At 38.6% G+C, this 22,418-nt stretch overlaps 1 protein-coding gene and 1 long non-coding RNA gene across 5 annotated transcripts in view; one reads left to right on the top strand and one right to left on the bottom strand.

Moving 5' to 3' along the window:
* LOC310735607 overlaps window positions 1-4,574 on the bottom strand; it is a 6,442-nt gene extending 1,868 nt beyond the window's left edge. The window contains exons 1-4 of one of the 3 annotated variants that reach the window (XR_014536338.1): window positions 4,459-4,574; window positions 4,380-4,424; window positions 2,258-2,443; window positions 32-113 (exon numbers count right to left, since the gene is read on the bottom strand). This is a non-coding gene — a long non-coding RNA (uncharacterized lncRNA). Of the gene's footprint in view, window positions 1-31; window positions 114-2,257; window positions 2,444-3,830; window positions 3,970-4,379; window positions 4,425-4,458 lie in introns of those variants that run through there. The other 2 variants (XR_014536339.1, XR_014536340.1) reach the window with 2 other exon arrangements.
* The window catches only part of zbtb7b (zinc finger and BTB domain containing 7B), a 27,765-nt gene continuing 9,171 nt past the window's right edge, over window positions 3,825-22,418 (top strand). Inside the window, exons 1-2 of one of the 2 annotated variants that reach the window (XM_083558386.1) lie at window positions 3,825-4,094; window positions 5,037-5,092. The gene's annotated coding sequence lies outside the window, so the exon portion shown is untranslated. Of the gene's footprint in view, window positions 4,095-4,696; window positions 4,797-5,036; window positions 5,093-22,418 lie in introns of those variants that run through there. The other variant, XM_083558387.1, reaches the window with a different exon arrangement.

Raw genomic sequence — 22,418 nt, 5'->3', positions numbered from 1 at the left:
TCCCTCTCTCTCTGTCATCACATACACTTACACATTTATCTTGCACTTCAGCATTATGTTTCCTAATTTCTTGAAGGACTTTAATCAGTTTCTGGGTTGTGAGCTGAAGGACCCTTGATGAAAGATACAAAGAGGAATTAGGCAGACTCACTGTGACACGCTGTCCAACCTGAAGTTCTGCCAGCAGCCATTGTTTGACCTGAGGTTTGTTATTACTGAGGCTGCTTCTTATCTTTATATACACCAATCTGTTTCTTTTCATTACTTCCAGATTAGACATTTTCATTCCCTCTTTCTCATTTACTTGCATTTAAATAACTTTGAGTTTACATATAAAAATTTTTTTTTAACTTTCTAAACAGATCTTGCATTTACATTTTAGTAATAACACACAGAATAAACCCACATTTAAGCAATATAAAGAGTGAGAGTGTTATGTAGTGGACATCAGCTCAGCCATATGGACAATTAAATATTGATTCACTGCCATTTCAAACACCATATGAAAAATCGATAAACATAAAACAATATTGAATTTTTTTTCCTCCACAAATCAATTTAGTTTCTTGGGACACCACCACTGAATAGAGCACATTTTTATGTAAATCACTGACATGTTTTATTATATACATAATTGTTACCACTAAATAGTTTTCTACAATGAATGAAGTCCCTACTAATCTCCTGTCTCTCTCTTTACTCTTCTTTCCCTTTCTGTGCTCTTTCCATTCACTCTTCTTTCCTCTTCTCTTTCTCTCCTGTCGCCTTTGTCCTCTTTCCTCGCTCTCTTTCTCTCTCTCTCTCTCTCTCTCTCTCTCTCTCTCTCTCTCTCTCTCTCTCTGTTTTCTCTCTCTCTCTCTCTCTCTCTCTCTCTCTCTCTCTTCTCCTCTCTTACTGTGTCGCTGTCATTTTTTCTCTCCCCGCTCTCCTCTCTGTCCGTTAAGGTATATGTTTACATGAAATATGCAGATCCCTGATTTGTACACAGACATGACAAATATAAATAACTACACAACAGCAAAAAATGTCAGTTAACTCTGACAACAGGGTGTGGCAGAGTGTCAGCTAAAGACTGAGAGGAAGCGGGTTGAACTCGAGGGTAGCCAGTTCCCTAACATGGCTCAGACCAGCTTTGATCGATCACAAATGTACCATATGTAAGTGAATACACAAATGAGTACCCCTCAGGCCTTGCTGAACTTGGAATGCAACCAGATCACTTTTTTATCAAAGCCTCCTTTAGTGCAAGGCATTGGGAAATGCACTGCAACTGGTAGAGGTGAGGTGTATGCACAGGCACATTCATTAGTATCTACTTGTGCCAGCAGTCATTAGTAAGATAATTGTTTTTTGGCATCTAAAAGTAACCCTAGAGAGGTGTGGACTGTGTCCATCAGTGATGTCAGCATAATGCCAGGGGGACATGGTTCTTATAGATTTCATGGCTATACCCCTCCACACTTTGCATGCAGTAAGACCCTAGGGTGCACCTTTGACCAGTTGAGATAATCAATCAATTGATAATCAACAAATCTATTCCAGTGTTACACTTTCCATCCAAAAAGCCAAGCCCATGGCTAGTCATTAGTAGCAGGTTAAATCAGTAAACTATCTTTATAGTGTTGTGTGGCGTGTCATTGAATGTCAGCTAGTGAAACCACTGCGACCCCAAAGATGCTAGCGCATCCACTTCCACTGATTGAGGACCCATTTCAAAATATTAGCATGGACGTCATCAGGCAAATTGAGAGGAAAGACCTTTTTCCACAGGTATATAGCAGTGGGGGCCATGATCATCAGCTGCTGATAAAGAGAAGGTAGGGCTGTTATAGACACATAGCTAAAAGTAGAAGAAGAAGAAGCAGAAGAAGAAGAAAAAGAAAAAAAAAAGAAAAAGAAGAATTGCATTAACAAAATACAGATACAAACATTGCAGTTTTATATTTGACCACTTGATGGAGACAAACACCATCGCTCTGTAAAGGTGACGCGACACAATCAGAAAAAGTTAAATATGAAATGCACATGACTTTTAATGAATAAGTGTGAATATGAGAAGCAAATAATATTTTCAGTATTTTAATTCACAGCAATATAAAAAATATTACTTAATAATAAAATAATAATATTTTATATTAATGCCATTAAAGTTCACTGAGTGTGCATTTTTTCAGCTCAACCTATATACAGGTCAGTGTGTAGGAGTAATTTTACGGATTTTAGCCCATATGTCAAGCTGTAAGCAATTACACCTTACCACTGGAGAGGGATTACCACAGAAGCAGCAAATGAACCTCTAGGATCTTCTCTATTTAAAAAAAAGAGCATTCTCCCAGCTACAGGCTCCATCTTGATCTTTGGTTACTGTTCGTGTGGAGTTTCCAACACTCTCCCCAAGTCTATGCGAATGGCTAATGGACCAGTGTAAAGCCAACAACTTGTCCTGAATGTGAATAAAACAAAATAAATGGTCATTGACTTCAGGAGGACAAGAACTGACCACTCCCTGCTGAAATTCAATGTCTCCTCAATAGGGATGAGGCAAAAAACCTCAACTGGTCCCTCAAAACCAGCTCCATAACAAATAAAGCCCTGCAGTGTAATAAAGCACCACCCATATCCAGATATTCAGAGCATCCTCAGATCACATCACCCTACAGTGGATAGTAAAGACAGCAAAGAAGAACATCAGGGTATCTCTTGGCCATTGCCATTTACATCACACAGTTTCCCAAAAGCCAGAAGTATTGTGAAACCACACGCACTCCTCAAACACACTCTTCCTGCCATCTGGAAAAAGGTCCCTAAGTGATTAAGCTCTTACATTCAGACTATGAAACAATTTCTTTGCACAAGCCATTAACCTCCTTGATACAAAGGGACTGGTCTGACACACACACACACACACACACACACACACACACACACACACACACACACACACACACACACACACACACAATGTGATCAAATAAATTTTTTGCACAATTAGCTTCCGCCACAAGTCTGAATGTGCAGTGTTTATTATAATATGGATGATTTCTATACTGTACAGTTTGGTGCTGTGTAGTCACTGTATTCATTGTCCCATGTAATTTGCTCTAATTCGTGTTTGCACACATGCACTTTATGTAGAGTTCTAGATAGTTTTGCATCATCTAGTGTTAATTTATGTTGTAATGTATGTTGTCATGTAGCAACATGGTATTGTGTATATGGCTAAAATGGCAATAATAGGCACTTGACTTAAATGTGTGTATATATATATATATATATATATATATATATATATATATATATATATATATATATATATATATATATATATAGAGAGAGAGAGAGAGAGAGAGAGAGAGAGAGAGAGAGAGAGAGAGAGAGAGAGAGAACTGTACAGTAGCTGAGGAAAAGCAGGTGGGAACGAAAAAGACCACAACACACACTCGCTCGCGCGCGCGCAAACACACACACACACACACACACACACACACACACACACACTGATGCAGGTTCCTTAAGGGACTGAGACTGCAAATGTTAAACCACTTCAAACAGGAAGAGTGTGTGTGTGTGTGTGTGTGTGTGTGTGTGTGTGTGTGTGTGTGTGTGTGTGTGTGTGTGTGTGTGTGTGTGTGTGTTCCTCTTTCTAGCTTTGTCTTCACACTTTCAGTACTTCTCTTGAGTGTTATCTTTACAGAACTGACAGACTTACCATCAATTGTGCCATCAAAAGATACACTTACAGTTAAAGGTGACCCTACTACTATTAGTACCAACACACACACACACACACACACACACACACACACACACACACACACACACACACACACCTCCCGCTGTGTTCCAATCCCATGAGCTTCCTGGTTTTTGCGGAGACGCAAAGGGGCGGCAAGTTGGGGCTGGGGAACGGGGGTGGATGGCAAAAGAGGGAAAAGACAGACAGACAGACAGACGGACAAAAAAGTATCCAGACGGGGACAGGTGAGCGCAGTGCGCGCGAGAAGTGTGTGAAGCTGACAGAGTGGGTTGCTACCGGAAGTGAGCGCGCGCCGGTCAGGTGGGACGCGGCGGAACCGCTCAGGTGGCATACACAGGTAACACTGTCTTTTCTCCTTTCATGACACACACACACACACACACACACACACACACACACACATACACACACACACACACAAAACATATACTTATATGCATAATCAGATACATTTTATACATACAGATGCGCAGGCATACTGTCGTTATAATGATCGGTTAGTGACGTAATAGCCGAACCGGCCCGAGTGGGACACAGTTACACAAGAAATTCTGGATATTCGAGACTTAGGCGCGCGCGCGCGCGTGTGTGTGTGTTGTGCCAGTTGTGCCAGTTAGCCTACCTAAATGCGTAAGTGCCTTCTGTGGACAGGTGAGGCTGCCGTTTTCTCGTCTCACACACACACACACACACACACACACACACACACACACACACACACACGGGGTGTGTTTATTGTTCATGACATACATATTCTTCCTTATAATTAAAGTTTAATGTTCAGTGGTCAGATTGCGCGCGTGTGTGTGCGTGTGTGTGTGTGTGTGTGTGTGTGTGTGTGTGTTTGTTGTGGCATGAGGTGACACTTCCTCACTGGAAATGTGTTGCTGACTCTCCCCTAAAGGACTGGCTGAACCCGCTCGACCGGCCACACACACACACACACACACACACACACACACACACACACACACACACACACAGAGAGAGAGAGAGAGAGAGAGAGAGAGAGACAGACAGAGACAGACAGAGGGAGAAAGTGGGTTATGTGATGTTAAAGTGTGATAAGTAACATTGGTGTAATACTGTACATTATTGATGATTGTGTTAAATAAATGAAATAAGTAAATTATGAAATGAAATAAAAAAATTATTTGACACAGACATTAATAAAAATAATAATAATAATAATAATAATAATAATAATAATAATAATAATGTGTGAGAAAGAGACAGTGAGATATTACACCAATTAATCTTTGCATTTCTCTCTATCCAGGTGAGACGAGTGAGACAGACCTACAGAGTGCCAAAGTGAGTGTATATGGGATTTAGGTAAGTGTTTTTTTTTTTTTGTGAATGTATGTATATATGTATATGTGTGTGTGTGTGTGTGTGTGTGTGTGTGTGTGTATGTATGTATATATATATATATATATATATATATATATATATATATATATATATATATATATATATATAGGGGCTGTCAAAATTAACCTGTTAATAATGTGTTAACGCAAATTCATTTTAACGGCAATTGCAATTAAAATCTATTTGACCATTTCTGTAAAAAAACATAAATAAATAAATATAAAAGAGGTGAAATTAAACTCTTCAACACAACACACATTTATTCACAATTATATACAAGAATATTTTGTCTTCATGCTCTATGTTGTGTATGGTTTCCCTAATACTAAACATTTATTTGCTAAAGGCAATTGTTGATTGTTGATTGGAGTATTACAAATTTGAAAAGTATTAATTTAAGGTGCATTTAGAACAGAAACAAAAATGTGCAATTTGGTTGCGATGAATTACGAGATAGCTCATGACAGTCATGCGATTCATCAGAGTGCAATATTTTTTATTTTGATTGACAGCCATATATATATATATATATAAAAGATCTCTTTTTTGTTTGTCTTGTTGATATATCAGTCTTGGCCTCCACCCAAAACCTGTCTTGTACAATTCTCTGGCTAATCGATTGTTTTAATTTCAGCTTGTCTTGTTTTAAGTCGTGGAGAGTAAACGAGTCTATGATTGGAGGTTTTGTTTGACTGTAAACGAGTCTATGATTGGGTGACTTGATTGACAGTAAATCTCTGATTTGACATTTCCATGGTTATCTGGCTGCTAACTGTGAAAACTGGTGATTCTTACTCATGTTTATTCGTAAAAAGTTCAAGCCTAAATATATATATTATTTACCTTTCTGTTTGTCTTCAGTCTCAGCCTTCACCCAAAACCTGTCTTGTTGTAAAATTATCTGGCTAATCTATTATTTTAATTTGATTTTGCCTTTTTTTAAGTCATGAAAAGTAAACAAGCCTTTGATTGGGTGTTTTTGACAGTAAACAAGTCTCTGATTAGACATTTCCATTGTTATATGATTACTTCCTGTGAAAAATGGGTGATTCTTACTCATGTTTATTCGTAAAAAGCATGGGCCTTTCTAACAATTGTTACAGATGTGTCCTACACACACGCACGCACACACACTCACACTCACACACACACACACACAGACACACACATACACACCCCGCTGGAACACACATGATATACACACTAACACAAACAGTTTGTATTGGTAGTGACAGTTCTGTTAAAAGCCTGTAAAATGCCTGATCTCAGATTTGTCCAATAAAATTATAAATTGAGAAGCACTATATACACAGACAGCAACACATATGCAAATTAGTAAAACTAATCAGCCAAATGTTTACACAGCTATGATTCTTTTAATGGATTATTAAAATTATATGGAGATAGATATCCTTCTTTGTTTGCATTGGACTCGATTAAGTCATCTTACTGTATTCACACAGGTGATTACATGAATGACTTTATTAGGATCTTTTAAATAGAGATATCTTCCATATCTTTTCACATATTTCTTTACAGATTATTAGACTCCACCTATAGCTACTAATACTAAATGACTAGACAAGTTAGCTAATGTTAGTGATATGCAGTTAGGGATGGTGATTGGCAGGATTAGTAATTTGCATATATGTGATTATTTGTAAATCCTGGTATTATTATTGAGAGTATAGAAGAGTGTAGAATTGTGTAGAGATACCAAATTTTTGGGGGGCTTATCAATTATTAATATACAGATTATCTACTTCATTTTTCTCTGAAAAGAACTCTTAATTCCCTGACTTTATATAATGTTGGGATGTACTGGTCTGCAAACACACACACATTCCTGTAAATGTATTAGTCATGGTGTAGGGCCATATGTAAATTCCCCCAATCAGTCGAACAGTTTCAGTTTCAGACTCATGCAGAGGGGAACTGTGTGTGTGCGTGTGTGTGCGTGTGTGTGCGTGTGTGCGCATGTGTGTGTGCATGCATGTGACTGTGTGTTTGTGGAGGGTATCATTTGCTCTGTCTCTCCCAGTTGAGGAAGTGGATTGGCATTTCCTTTTTCTAATTCAACTTTCAGTCATATTGACAAGTGACCACCAGCCAAGCCTACACACACACACACACACACACACACACACACACACATACACACACAGAGTCACATGCATCTAAAAAACACAGAATGCCCATCACATGACTGGTATTACAAATTTTTGTTAATTTTCTAATTTAATGAAATTAACAAATTAGATTTAAGTTTAAATGATGGATCATAAAACAGATATACAGTAATCTGTAAATATATTCATATACATCTCTAATGAGCAACTCATATGTCATGGTGGTGAGGAAAAACTCCCTGAGGCAATATTTCAAAGAAACCTTAAGAGGAATCGGGACAAAAAAAATGGTGGGCGGGGGGGAGGTCTCCAGTTGTAAAGGGATATAATGTCTTCATGAGAGTCTCTCTCTCTCAGGCTTAACTTTAAAATCTAAAAAAAGGTATTGCACTTCTTTTAGCAACATCTGTTATTTAAAATACCTTTCTAAAGAACATTAAATATAAATTACTTTATACTCAGAAAGTTTAGTTGTAGCTGCATGTGGTCCCAGTACCAGTATTCCTGTCTTGTTGGAATTAAATAGAAATACGTTGGCTTTCAATTCTTACTTTTACACACTTTGTATAACTGCACAAAGTCATTAATTTTGTAGAATCAGACCCAGGTTTATGCTTAACCTAATATACCAAGCAGGTTCGACTGATCATCAATTTCCTATGTTGTTTAAAGCACAGTCATTAAATGAAAAAGAAACAGATATGTAGGAGGCTTTAACCTGGGTGATAAACAGTCAAACTCTGCTACCAAGATGAGGTTGTGGATGACAGTTTCATGACACAGGCCATACACCATGGCATGAGCACAGCAAAATAGACACATTGTTATGCTGCATCAGAACAGTTTCAAATCAAACTGAGGTTTTACAGTTGCGCTGTGTCAATCAAAACAACCAAAACAAAGTAACAGTAGAGAAATAGCAGCAGATACTCTGGACTGATGCATGTTTAGGGTTGCACATTTCTGCAAATGGAGTTGACGATTTGGTCAGGATTAATAATGTCCTCAATGCTGAGAAATACAGGCAGATAATTATGTATCATGCATTACCATCAGGAGATGTTTGATTGGCTCCAGATTCAATCTGCAGAGGAGAGTGACCCCAAACATACAGCCAATGGCATTAGAAACTATCATCAGTATAGAGAAGAACAAGGAGTTCTGTAGTCCAAGTGATTGTTTTGGCCCCACAGAGTCCTGATCACAACATCAACAAATCTGTGGAATACATGAAGGGACAGAAGGAATAGAGGCGACCAACATTCAAAAACTATACCTAGAATTGCAAGCAATATATTTTATATATATATATATATATATATATATATATATATATATATATATATATATATATATATATATATATATGTATGTATGTATATGTATATAATTTACACCTGAGCTGTAAATGAGCTCAGGTGCCTCCAAGTTCTCTTGATCATAGCTGACAGGTTTATAACACCTTGATTGTAGTATACCTGTGGAAAAGTTTATTAATTAGGCATAATTTGGAAAGGCACACACCTCTCTATTAAAGGCCTCACAGCAGACAATGCATATTGGAGCAAAAAACAATCCATGTCGTCAAAGGAACTGCCTCCAGAGCTCAGAGACCGGATTGTTGCATGATACATCAGAACCACAGAATTCTGTAAAGCTGCTTTGAGAAAATGTCTGTTGTGAAAAGCGCTATAGAAATAAACTTGACTTGACTTGACTTGACTACCGATTTGGGAAAGGCTACAAAAGATTTGGAGGAAGAGTGGCACAATTAGGAAGAGTCGCCCTGCTAAACAGAGCAATCGGGGGAGAAGTGCGTTAGTTAGAAAGGTGATCAACCTGTTTCAGAAGGACAACCATTACTGCAACCCTCTATTGATCTGGACGTCATGGTAGAGTCAGTGCAGAACCAAAGGAAGTCTGCATTGGAGTCAATGGAGTTTGCCAACAGGCATCTGAAGGACTCTCAGACTGTGTGGAACAAGATTATCTGCTCTGATGCAACCAAGATTGAACTGTTTGGCATCAATTCTAAACGTTATGTCTGGAAGAAATCAAGCACCACTCATCACCTGCCCAACGCGATTCCAAAAGTGAAGCATGCTCATGGCAGCATCATGCTGCAATTCCAAAAGTGAAGCATGGTGGTGGCACCATCATGTTGTGGGGCTGTTTTTCTGCAACAGAGACTTGGCAACTGGTCAGTAGGGAAAGCTGAATGGTGCAAAGTACAGGGATATACAGTGGAACCTCGACACTCGCGACCTTTATACTTGTGACCTCGATAGTTTGTGACTTTTCATTTAGAACTCGAAGAGTAACTCGAGAAAAACCTGATAGTTAGTGAGAAGCCACGAGTGGATCGAAAGTTCGGTGTAACCTTTCAAAACAGAGTTTGTACTAATAAATTAAATAGAAATGTTTGAAAAACTATTTTATTATTGTATTGTTCATTTCAAGTAGTAAATATAACAAGTAATACACAATTTGTGTTGCGTTTACAGTACAGTACATGTACAATTTCCCTTTGAAAAAGGAGCCATCAAAAAGAGAGAATCAAAACCTTGCCATTTTTTGTTACTCACGAGGGGTCATAGAACGTAAGCGAGTATCGAGGTTGCACTGTCCTTAATAAAAACCTCTCCTACAGTGCTCAGGACCTCAGTCTGGGCTTAAGGTTCACCTTTCTACATGACAACAACCCTAAACACACAGCCAAGACAACACAGGAGACAACACAACACCTGAACATAAAAGTGGCTGTCCACTGATGGTCCCCATCCAACCTGATGGATCTTAAAAGGATTTGTCATGAAGAATGGCAGAAAATCCCCTAAGCCAGGTGTGCAAAGCTTGTTGCATCATACTTGAAAAGACTTGTGGCTGTAATTGTTGCCACAGGTACTTCAAATTAGTAAAGGGTATAATTATGTACATACGATATTTCAGCTTTTTCTATGCGTAAAAAGTACAGACATTTCAAATCTTTTCACTTTATCATTATGGGGTACTCAGTGTAGATTAATAAGAAAATGTGTGTGTGTATATATATATATATATATATATATATATATATATATATATATATATATATATACAGTGAGGAAAATAAGTATTTGAACACTCTGCTATTTTGCAAGTTCTCCCACTTAGAAATCATGGAGGGGTCTGAAATTGTCATCGTAGGTGCATGTCCACTGTGAGAGACATAATCTAAAAAAAAATCCAGAAATCACAATGTATGATTTTTTTTAACTATTTATTTGTATGATGCAGCTGCAAATAAGTATTTGAACACCTGAGAAAGTCAATGTTAATATTTGGTACAGTAGCCTTTGTTTGCAATTACAGAGGTCAAACGTTTCCTGTAGTTTTTCACCAGGTTTGCACACACTGCAGGAGGGATTTTGGCCCACTCCTCCACACAGATCTTAACTAGATCAGTCAGGTTTCTGGCCTGTCGCTGAGAAACACGGAGTTTGAGCTCCCTCCAAAGATTCTCTATTGGGTTTAGGTCTGGAGACTGGCTAGGCCACGCCAGAACCTTGATATGCTCCTTACAGAGCCACTCCTTGGTTATCCTGGCTGTGTGCTTCGGGTCATTGTCATGTTGGAAGACCCAGCCTCGACCCATCTTCAATGCTCTAACTGAGGGAAGGAGGTTGTTCCCCAAAATCTCACAATACATGGCCCCGGTCATCCTCTCCTTAATACAGTGCAGTCGCCCTGTCCCATGTGCAGAAAAACACCCTCAAAGCATGATGCTACCACCCCCATGCTTCACAGTAGGGATGGTGTTCTTGGGATGGTACCTATCATTCTTCTTCCTCCAAACACGTTTAGTGGAATTATGACCCAAAAGTTATTTTTTGGTCCCATCTGACCACATGACTTTCTCCCATGACTCCTCTGGATCATCCAAATGGTCATTGGCAAACTTAAGACGTGCCTGGACATGTGCTGGTTTAAGCAGGGGAACCTTCCGTGCCATGCATGATTTCAAACCATGACGTCTTAGTGTATTACCAAAAGTAACCTTGGAAACGGTGGTCCCAGCTCTTTTTAGGTCATTGACCAGCTCCTCCCGTGTAGTTCTGGGCTGATTTCTCACCTTCCTTAGGATCATTGAGACCCCACGAGGTGAGATCTTGCATGGAGCCCCAGTCCGAGGGAGATTGACAGTCATGTTTAGCTTCTTCCATTTTCTAATGATTGCTCCAACAATGGACCTTTTTTCACCAAGCTGCTTGGCAATTTCCCTGTAGCCCTTTCCAGCCTTGTGGAGGTGTACAATTTTGTCTCTAGTGTCTTTGGACAGCTCTTTGGTCTTGGCCATGTTAGTAGTTGGATTCTTACTGATTGTATGGGGTGGACAGGTGTCTTTATGCAGCTAACGACCTAAAACAGGTGCATCTAATTTAGGATAATAAATGTAGTGGAGGTGGACATTTTAAAGGCAGACTAACAGGTCTTTGAGGGTCAGAATTCTAGCTGATAGACAGGTGTTCAAATACTTATTTGCAGCTGTATCAAACAAATAAATAGTTTAAAAATCATACATTGTGATTTCTAGATTTTTTTTTTTAGATTATGTCTCTCACAGTGGACATGCACCTACGATGACAATTTCAGACCCCTCCATGATTTCTAAGTGGAAGAACTTGCAAAATAGCAGCGTGTTCAAATACTTATTTTCCTCACTGTATATATAATTAAATGGAGTATAAATATATATAATTAAAACGGTGGCATTTGGAACACCAAACCTTGCAGTCTATAAGCTGCTAACAAATATGCATGGGCCTGGAGGAGCAATTCTTCCTATTATTTTTATTTTTCATTATTTTAAAGAGAACAGTGTTATCAAGGGTCTCAAAGCTACATGAAGGTCAAGCAACATAAGCAAGAACACATGACCCTGATTAGCAGCCAGTAGTAGGTCATTTTAACCAGCACTGTCTCTGTGTTAGCCTGAATCTTTTGACTGATTTATTTCATGAATGTTATTCATGATATGTAGGTAGCAGCGGGAGATCATTGGGAGTTATGTAGCCATTGATAAAACTAAACATTTAGCCAAAACACAAACAAAAAAGTTCTGTCTTCCTTATCTTCTGTATCATCTTTATTATCATCACTGCACAATTGTTCTTTTTAAGACGAAAAAAGTGACATGAGAAGAAAAAGGGGGAGAAACAGGAAATTGATGAGGATCAGTTTGTTTGCAACATCTCAGAAAAACTGAGACCCTCCCTTATAGGGTAAAAACAACACAGAGAAAAGTTCTACATTTTTGTCTCAAGTTCCCACATAGGCGAAAGTGCTGAGCAGATACTGATACTTCAGATGAAATGCTAAAACCACACACACACACACACAAACTCCCACAAACACACACACACACAAACTCCTACAAACACACAGACAAAAAGGCACACAAACTCCTACATACACAGTCTTTACTGGCACACATGTTGTGACACTTGTGGTGCAATCCCTGTACACATTCACATACAGACTCATACACACCACTGAACTGTGCAACATCTTTTCCCAAATAATGGAATTCTATTAATATCCAAATTAAACAAATAAAAAGAAAAATCACATAAAAAAAAATCTTATTCTGTATACAATATAAACATAATGTGTTTATACGGACTTTAACTGTTTAACTGTTGATGTGTTTTTAAAATTATACCAAATATTTTTTACTTCTTACAGCAAACTCTACTATTATGAAATAAAATTTCATCAAATGGCAATATATGTATGCAATGATTCTTTTATCATAGCTTATATAAAATTAACAAAGTAAGTTATTACAGAACAGTGGTTATTATGTGTTGGACTGTAAAATGGCGTCTGTACGAGATTACATGCTGCTCCGGTTTTCTCCACATGGCTGTGTTTAGCCCCTCTGACGTACACCGTACACATACACGCCTACACATACACACACACGCGCGCGCGCGCGCACAGATACACATAGATATATAACACCATGCTACAGTGTTTTATTGACAATAACACTAGTGCTCTTCATTATCTGAAATAATGCCTACTCTGCCTCACCTGTCAGTCTGGATCTGTGTGCCATTTGGCAAATAAATAATATTTAGATTATTTTTCTTATACAGGTTTTGGAACATGGCTAGGATTAGATTTTTGATTTAGGACTAATTGATTTAAATCTGTCGTTTCTTTTTTGTGTTTTACACACACACACACACATACACACACCTGTGCATACATACTGCAGTTTCCTGTTGCTCCCACTCTTACCCCAGTTCTTTGTGTTTGCAGTTTCTTCCCCCTATTCTCATCCCCTCTAACCACGCTTTCCTGTCTATCTCTTTCTCTCTTTTTCTTTCTTTTCTCTCTCTCTCTCTCTCTCTCTCTCTCTCTCTCTCTCTCTCTCTCTCTCTCTCTCTCTCTCTCTCTCATTTTGGGGCTCTCTCCCACTCATCCCACCACTGTGTGTTTTCGAAGAACTTGTCTTTTTTTAGAAAAAGAGATGTGCTGTGCTGTTTTTAGGACTTTTCCTTAAATCTCAGACCTGAGATTTCAATCTCTCTAAATCTCTCTCTTTCTCTTTTTCTCTCTCATTCATCTATCTTTATTCTGAGTTTAAACCCACTTTCTGTACGTCATCTGTCTGTTCCTTACACTTGTTATTTTTGGTGTGTGAGCAGGTTTGTGTGTTACGCACATGTAAAGGAGAAGACTGAGAGAACTCCGGATGTAGCATCTATACTTACTAACATCACTTAGTCAGTTCTAATAGATTAAATTTCACCTTAAGATCAGTCTAATAAAGCACTACATGTGATTGAAAACAAACCAATTAACTAATTAGCCATCAAGTTCCACACAATAATTCATAATTAAAGACTTTTTAGAATTATGAGGTTTTTTTTTTTTTGTTATATACTTTTATTTAAATTATTTTTTAGTTTTTTTAAAAGTAACATTTATGACTTATCTCTTTATGTAGGGCCAGCTGCAGCTGCAACAAGTCATGTTTAGGTGAGTGAGGAGTAATGCAGGGCAGTAGAGCATCAAGATGGATCAGGGAGTTTCAGAGAACAGAAGGAGTCAAGATCACTGGCATCTCAGAAGTAGCATATAACTCAACAGAGAACTAGTAAGAGAGGGAAGGAACAGAAGAGAGAAAAAATAGATTATTCGTTATGCATTTGTACCGTAATGGATTAAGACAATGTACATTTTGTGCAAGGAGGGACTCTGGCAAGACTAGCTATTACCTCATAACTGAGAGTAAGAGCCATAAGGTAACACAAACATTAGGACACCCTGGGACATAAAGCTCCAGCTACAGCTGCAACTAACAATTATTTTGATAAACATTTTTTTTTTTATTAGATGTTTTGGTTTTTATAACTACAAAAAAAACAAATTCAATGTTTTTATGTGTAAAACTTGACTTTAAAAAACAGCAAACGCCACATATTGAGTTTAACAATCTTTAATTTAGACATTATAAAGCTTATAGTGGCTGTATGTTGAGTGCATGGGGGGGTTTCTTCTTAAACAAATTTACTCTTGCTTGCTCTTTCTGTAAACACCCCCAGAAAAAAACAAAACAAAAAAAACAGCTTTTGAGTATGCAAGGTAATTTGTGTGAATCAACATTTGTATTGTTAATAATGATAATTGCAGATGGCAACTACGCTTAAAAAATATACCATTGTTTTGACAACTTTCATTAAAAGAAAGACACATTTTGTTCAGTTGTGAAGATATAAGAATCTAGAATATATAATGAAATAATAATATACAAACATTGATAACAAGCATTTGAATGTAGTAAAGGCGCAGTAAATCATTTTTGAAAACAACTAAGTTAACTGTTGTAGTAGACAAATGCTATAAAAAGAAAATGGAACAGAGAAACGCAGCAAGCTAACAGGCTTAATTAGAAAAAAGGAAAAATATACATTGGTGTACAAATGGGCTGTTTCCTAAACTCTAACAACATTGTGTATTAAGGAGGATAATATGATCAATGGTATCAAAAACTGCTATAAGGTCAAGCAATAAAAGCAACAAAAAAAAAGTATCCTGTGCCTATCTAGTACCTTGGTGGTAAAGAAAAGGTTTGATATTGATATTACTTAAAATGAAACAATCCATCATAAAGGTTAAACTTAATTGATAACTTATAAATACATCTACAATAACATAATTATAATCTACAATAAAGTATAACCTGTACTTTAAAATAAAACTATAATGTGTGATTTACTTATATGCAAGCATTACACTGACAACTATTATGCTTCTTGGCTAATTTTTGTCGAATGTGTTTTTCCTTGAAGTGGTTAAATAGACAAGACTCGGTAGCTAACAACTGATCTAATGGCCTACTCTATGTGTCTCTTTTTCTGACCGATACACTATTGGGCAGACTTTAGCAATTAAACACAGAGTTTTACTTATAGCCTTGATATGGCCGCAAGAACCTAATGCCCACTCTTACCTAGCTAATGGTTGGGATATCCAGAGGTTTGGCCCCTTGAAAAAGAGAACTATGCAGCCTTATAATACCCGTTAGCCTCTAGTCTATGATGCTCTTAGGCATCATTGGCTTAGGTATCTTCATCAACCATGCTCCCCCATGAGCATGATTTTGTGAAGAGGGTTACGTCCTCATATGTAGACAATCCTGGGATGTGTGCTACTCTAGGTGATCTGAACCACTAGGTACTCCAGATTCTACAAAGTCAACATTGGCCTTCTGATAGTTGATGGGCAATGATCCTCAAACACCTTACCAGGCATAATTTAATTGGGCATGATCAGTTTGTGGCTTTGTTGAAGATCCCTGTGTGGGGTGGACATGCACAGGAGCATAACTAGGTGTTAGACAGAATCCCTTGTGGTTATTCGGTTTTAATCGAATCACAGTTACGTTCATGACTAGTTTTAGCTCACCACTGTCTTTAGTCCTGCTCTTTAACCCCCAGCTGCATAGTTCTGTCTGTCTCTCAGCCTGTCTGTCTTAATATTAATGACTGACCATTATTATATCTGACATACAGCCAACTTGATCATTCCTACACACACACACACACACACACACACACACACACACACACACACAACACACAAGCAAAGTGTGTCCGTTTGCGTGAGTGAGTGAAAGAGATGACACAGACTTTCCAATAAAAGAAAATGAAACATGCCAAATGCTGTGTGTGTGTGTCTGTGTGTGTCTGTGTGTGTGTGTATGAGAGAGAGATGGAGAGCGAGAGAGAGATAGAGAGAGAGAGCGAGAGAGAGAGAGAGAGAGAGAGAGAGAGAGAGAGAGAGAGAGAGAGAGAGAGAGAGAGAGAGAGAGAGAGAGAGATAAAGACAGAGAGATAAAGAAAGACAGGCCTGAAGTCGGTGGAAAGGTTAGTGTGTAACCTCCACTTAGCAATCAAGTGAATACACATATGTAGTCTCCTTGGTGAGTGTGTGGAGTGTGTGTGAGCAGCAGACTGACAGTGAGACGGGCGCAGTGAGACAGATGCAGTCTGAAAACTAACTGTGAGTTTCCATTCGTCAGCCTGCTGGGAAAACGAAACACACAGTGTACATGAGTGTGTGTGTCTGTCTGTAGGTTTGAGTGTGCATTAGTGTATGTAAGTAGTGGCACAGGGGAACACTCTGTGAGTGCATGTGAAGAGTGTGTGTTTTAGGATGATTTTGAATGTGATGCTAGGGGATGTGTGAGTAAGTGAGTGCTGAAGAGTGTATGTTTGTAAGTGGCACAAGTCAACAAACACACACTGTGTTCGTAAATATTTTTTGTGTTTGTGTTTTGTGTTTGCGTGTGTGTATGTGTGTAAGGGACGTGTCCCTATGCACAAACACAGGCTAGGCCAAATTTATCGGCATTATAGTAAAGTTGTGTACTAAATTCAAGTGCAGAATCTGCTGAGTTTATAACAAATAAAAAGGTTGATTTTCTTCATAACCACCTCTGTATGCTGCTCAGGTTTAATGCTCAGTACGTTCCCAGCACAGCTCATTTGCAAAGGCTTGTGTATGCTTCCTCTGAAGCATTTAAGGCCAACCAACCACATCTTCTCAAACTGCATGCTAATGCATCATCAGGGGCCAGATGAATTGGCATTATCAATCTTTTGATCTCCCAAATGTTCTTGATCGTACTCTTAGTCCCTGATCATGTTTTGGTGTGTGTGCGTGGGTAAGTGCATATGGGTGATGTTACATCCCAGTCTAGGGTTGGGGCGCACAGCGTGATTAAAGGCACGAGGTGGATGGAGGATATTAGGTGGATGGGAGTGTATTTGGTATATGAGTGATGAAGAATGGAAACACAACACTGTGTTTGTGTGTATCGTGAAACGGGAGGTATATTGTAAAATTGACACAGTACCGGGATAGACTTCAGGGTGGATTAAGGCCGAAATAATAAACAAAACCACTCTTTTAACAAACACTAATTCACCTGAGTACGGGGATGAGTGTGTGTGGGTCAGCATACGAGGACGAATGTGCGTATATGGTGAGTGTGCATATATAGGTGAGCAAGCAAGGGTGAGAATGTGAGGCGTGTGTGTGGGTAAATGAGTAAGTGTGCGTATATGGGTGAGTGTACGAGGGTGTGTGTGCGTATATGGGTGAGTGTGCGTAGGTGTGTGTGTGTATATGGGTGAGTCTGCGTGGGTGAGCATGTGAGGGCGAGGGTGAAGGTGAGTGTGAGTATATGGGTAAGTGCATATATAAGTGAGTGTACAAGTGGGAGTGTGCGTATATGGGTGTGTACAAGGGTGATTTGTGTAAAAGGGAGAGTGTTCAAGGGTGTGTGCGAGGTTTAGCATGCATGGGTGAGTGTGCATAAAAGGTTGAGTATTGATGAGTGTCTGTATATGGGTGAGCATTAGTGCTTGTGCGATTTTGGGTAAGTGTGCATATATATATAAGAGTGTACGAGGTTGAGCATGCGAGGGTGAGTGTGCATATATGGGTGAGTGTACAAGGGTGTGCGAGGGTCAGCATGCATAGGTGTGTGTGCATATAAGGGTGAGCATAGGTGTTTGTGGAATCGTGGGTGAGTGTGTGTGCATGGTTGAGAGTGCATATATTGGTGAGTGTGAGTGGGTGAGGGTGTATATGGGTGAGGGTGTATATGGGTGTGCGTTTGTGGGTGAGGGTGTATATGGGTGAGGGTGTATATGGGTGAGCGTTAGTGGGTGAGTGTGTATATGGGTGAGTGTGAGTCAGCGAGTGTGAGTCCGTGAGTGTGTATATGGGTGAGGGTTTGTGAGTGAGTGTGAGTGGGTGAGTGTGAGTCCGTGAGTGTGTATATGGGTGAGCGTTTGTGGGTGAGTGTGTATATGGGTGAGCGTTTGTGAGTGAGTGTGAGTGGGTGAGTGTGAGTCCGTGAGTGTGTATATGGGTGAGCGTTTGTGGGTGAGTGTGTATATGGGTGAGCGTTTGTGAGTGAGTGTGTATATGGGTGAGCGTTTGTGAGTGAGTGTGAGTGGGTGAGTGTGTATATGGGTGAGCGTTTGTGGGCGAGTGTGTATATGGGTGAGTGTGAGTCCGTGAGTGTGTATATGGGTGAGCGTTTATGAGTGAGTGTGAGTGGGTGAGTGTGTATATGGTGAGCGTTTGTGAGTGAGTGTGTATATGGGTGAGCGTTTATGAGTGAGTGTGAGTGGGTGAGTTTGTATATGGTGAGCGTTTGTGAGTGAATGTGAGTGGGTGAGTGTGTATATGGGTGAGCGTTTGTGAGTGAGTGTGAGTGGGTGAGTGTGTTTATGGGTGAGTGTTTGTGGGCGAGTGTGTGTATGGGTGAGTGTGAGTCCGTGAGTGTGTATATGGGTGAGCGTTTGTGGGCGAGTGTGTATATGGGTGAGCGTTTGTGGGCGAGTGTGTATATGGGTGAGCGTTTGTGGGCGAGTGTGTATATGGGTGAGCGTTTGTGGGCGAGTGTGTATATGGGTGAGTGTGAGTCCGTGAGTGTGTATATGTTTGTGAGTGAGTGTGAGTGGGTGAGTGTGTATATAGGTGAGCGTTTGTGGGCGAGTGTGTATATGGGTGAGTTTGAGTATGTGAGTGTGTATATCGGTGAGCATTTGTGGGTGAGTGTGTATATGGGTGAGGGTTTGTGGGTGAGTGTGTATATGGGTGAGCGTTTGTGGGTGAGTGTGTATATTTGAGTGAGCGTGCAAGGGTAAGCGTGTGAGGGTGAGTGTCGAAAGTGAGTATGTGTGGGTGAGTGTGTGTGGGAGCATGTAGAAGGTATGTCGGTGACGTCTCTCAATATTCACTTTTAACTGAATCTGTGTTTCTCTGGAAACTTTTTGTAATGACATTGTTAAAGTTTATGCAGTGATTCACATGACAGTTGCTCCCTGGATTTTTCCACACAAACACACACACACACACACACACACACACACACACACACACACACACACACAGTACAGGTTTGCATATTGTTGGTTTGGCCTGTGAAAAACCTTGAAACCCAGAAAACTTGAGTAAAAAGCTAAAACCTTTTATATATTTAATTCCATATTGTTAAAGAAAATCATATCGATAATATGCCAAATTTAAACTGGGTGTGTAAGTTGATGATGATGTTTCAGAAACCAGTGGGAGGGGTGATATCCGCTCTGACGCACACTCTTTTGTCGACTGCACTGATGTTTCGGATATGTGTATTTGTAACAGGAGCGTATGCTGAATTTGGTGGTTCGTGTTTGAATCAGCGAGGTGTGTTTTTAAAAGCACACACGTCCATATGTACATACACACAAGCGCAAAATACTGAGTCAGGAGAGTGTGTGTTACCCCTGTTTATCTTGTTTTGTTTTCTGAAATTTATTTTTAAACATTAACTCAGTTTCCTTAGCTATTCAGCTAAAACTGTGATATAGTAAGGAAAGTTCATAGCCACCAGTTTAGAATCATGCATGCGTACATTACACGCTCACCTTTTCACACAACAAAGCATTTATAAATATTACAGTTATAAACATAGTTTCTTTGAATTCCACTAGAATTATATTTAGATATATATCCCAGCATTTTAATGTTTTAAAGTGATGTGTTACAGTACATTCCAAGTTTTAAGTCTTCAAGTTGCTGTGCAATAAAGAAGCATTTTCAGCTGGTTGCATACTTTTATCACATCTGTATTATTTTCGTATAGTTTTCTGAAATGTACTGTAAATATTCCAACAGCTGAGTCATTAGGCTTTTCTCTTTTTGAACATGCTTAAATGTTTACATCCCAGCTGACTTCCTTTATATTTTAATATATTATTATATGTACATGGTGCCTAATTTGTTTTCAAGTTCATTCAGTTGAGTTGTAAGCGATTGTGACTCAGAAAAACACGCCTGAAATCTGGAAATATCATCGTTACGCAAAGTGAGAGAAGGAGATAAAAATATCTGAGGGTTTACGAGCATTCAGAAAAACAAAGAGACTAAAGAAAAGTGGGAGAAAAAAACCTACCAGAGATTTACAAAAAATCAGGAGACTTGAAAAGTCCTCAGAGAACTATAAACTCAAATAGAATTGCACATATACAGTCAGGCTCATAAGTATTTGAACAGTGACACAATTCGAATTGAGCAAGATGATGTAGGGTTTTTGACAGTAATTGATGATAAATGCTCTGATGTTCAAATTAATTCATTGTTGTAAGAAGTTTCTTAAATAGATCAGCCAGCAAAACGTCTTCACACGACTCTAGATGAATTTAGTTTGAAGTCTGAATCTGACATAGTAATGTGGCATTTATTATCGCATTATTGAATGTTCTTTTTTAGAAAAAATTAGTGTGTGCGCACCGGTGTGAGTGGTGGGCGAGTGCTCCATGTCAGTGTTGACGTTGTCTTTACTGTACACACTGTTCAAAAGAATTTTGTACGTTTTTGGATGCTACAGCTTGTAGTTGTGTTCTTGGTCCTGCAGGACAGAGACTTTGTGTTTGTGTGTGTGTGTGTGTGTGTGTGTGTGTGTGTGTGTGTGTGTGTGTGTGTGTGTGTGTGTGTGTGTGTGTGTGTGTGTGTGTGATCACCACTAATTCTTGTGAATCCCGCCATCTTCTAAAACAGTGGCATAAGTGAAAATATTCCGAGTTGCAGAGGCGGAAACGTCCGCACATTTCTAAAGTCTAAAAAAGAAACTGTGAATTTGTGGTTTATGCTTTTTATTTAACAACTGGAAAAAATAAATTCAGTGAAATCTATTTCATATATTTTATTTAGTAATGTTGTAAATCCTGTTGGTAATACATTGTATTAATTGTATGTATGTATTTAAGCAAAACACATTAAAACAAAACAAACTAAAAAAAAGTTTATTTTTTAGCTCCAGCACTGATTCAGCTGCATTTCCATTTCTACACAAATTCATTTCCTCACTCTGCTGTGTTCCACTGATCTCAGAGTTGCACTTTATTTTAATTGGTGTTATGTGAATGAAGCTTGATGTTTATCTCTGACATTGGATGTTATGATAAAGTGTCAATGCTATTGTTATTAATATACTTCAATACTATTTCTACTACAGAGCTATTTTTAAATGTAACATTTACAAAATGGAGCTTATTTATAAATACTAATAAGAAATTTTGCATTGATTTTTCATTTTCTAATTAATTATTTAGATTTAATAGAAATGTTATTTGAATTATTTTAAATTATTTTATTTTTATAAATCAGAAGTAAATAACAACAATTGAGTTCCTTTCAATTATAATTTTTTTTTCCATCATTACCACTAATAGTCTCCACTGTCTAGTAATGTTGACTTAATATTTAAATCATTTTATTTCTTTCTTTGTTTGGCCGACTCTGTTCTCCAAATTGAATTTCAGTAGCGCAAATGAAGGAGGCAGTGTAAATTTTCAGGCTTGGCCATTCAATTTAAATGTGTCTTGTATTTATATAGAGTCTTTAACAATGGCACTTGACCAAAACTGCTGTACAGAAGTATGGATATAAATGAAGATCACAATATGTTTATCAATAATGAGTAAGTCAGAGGTAAATGTTGTAAGAAAAAACTCCTCAAGATGCTATGAAGCAGAAACCTTATGAAGAGCCAGTCTCAAACTGGAACCCATATTCATTTGGGTAACAGCGGATATCATCGTTAT

This window comes from Silurus aristotelis, assembly GCF_946808225.1.
Source record: "Silurus aristotelis genome assembly, chromosome: 1".
In the NCBI taxonomy this organism is placed as follows: Eukaryota; Metazoa; Chordata; class Actinopteri; order Siluriformes; family Siluridae; genus Silurus; species Silurus aristotelis.
Note: the sequence above shows the minus strand (reverse complement) of the source record. Positions and strands in the feature narration are given on the sequence as shown.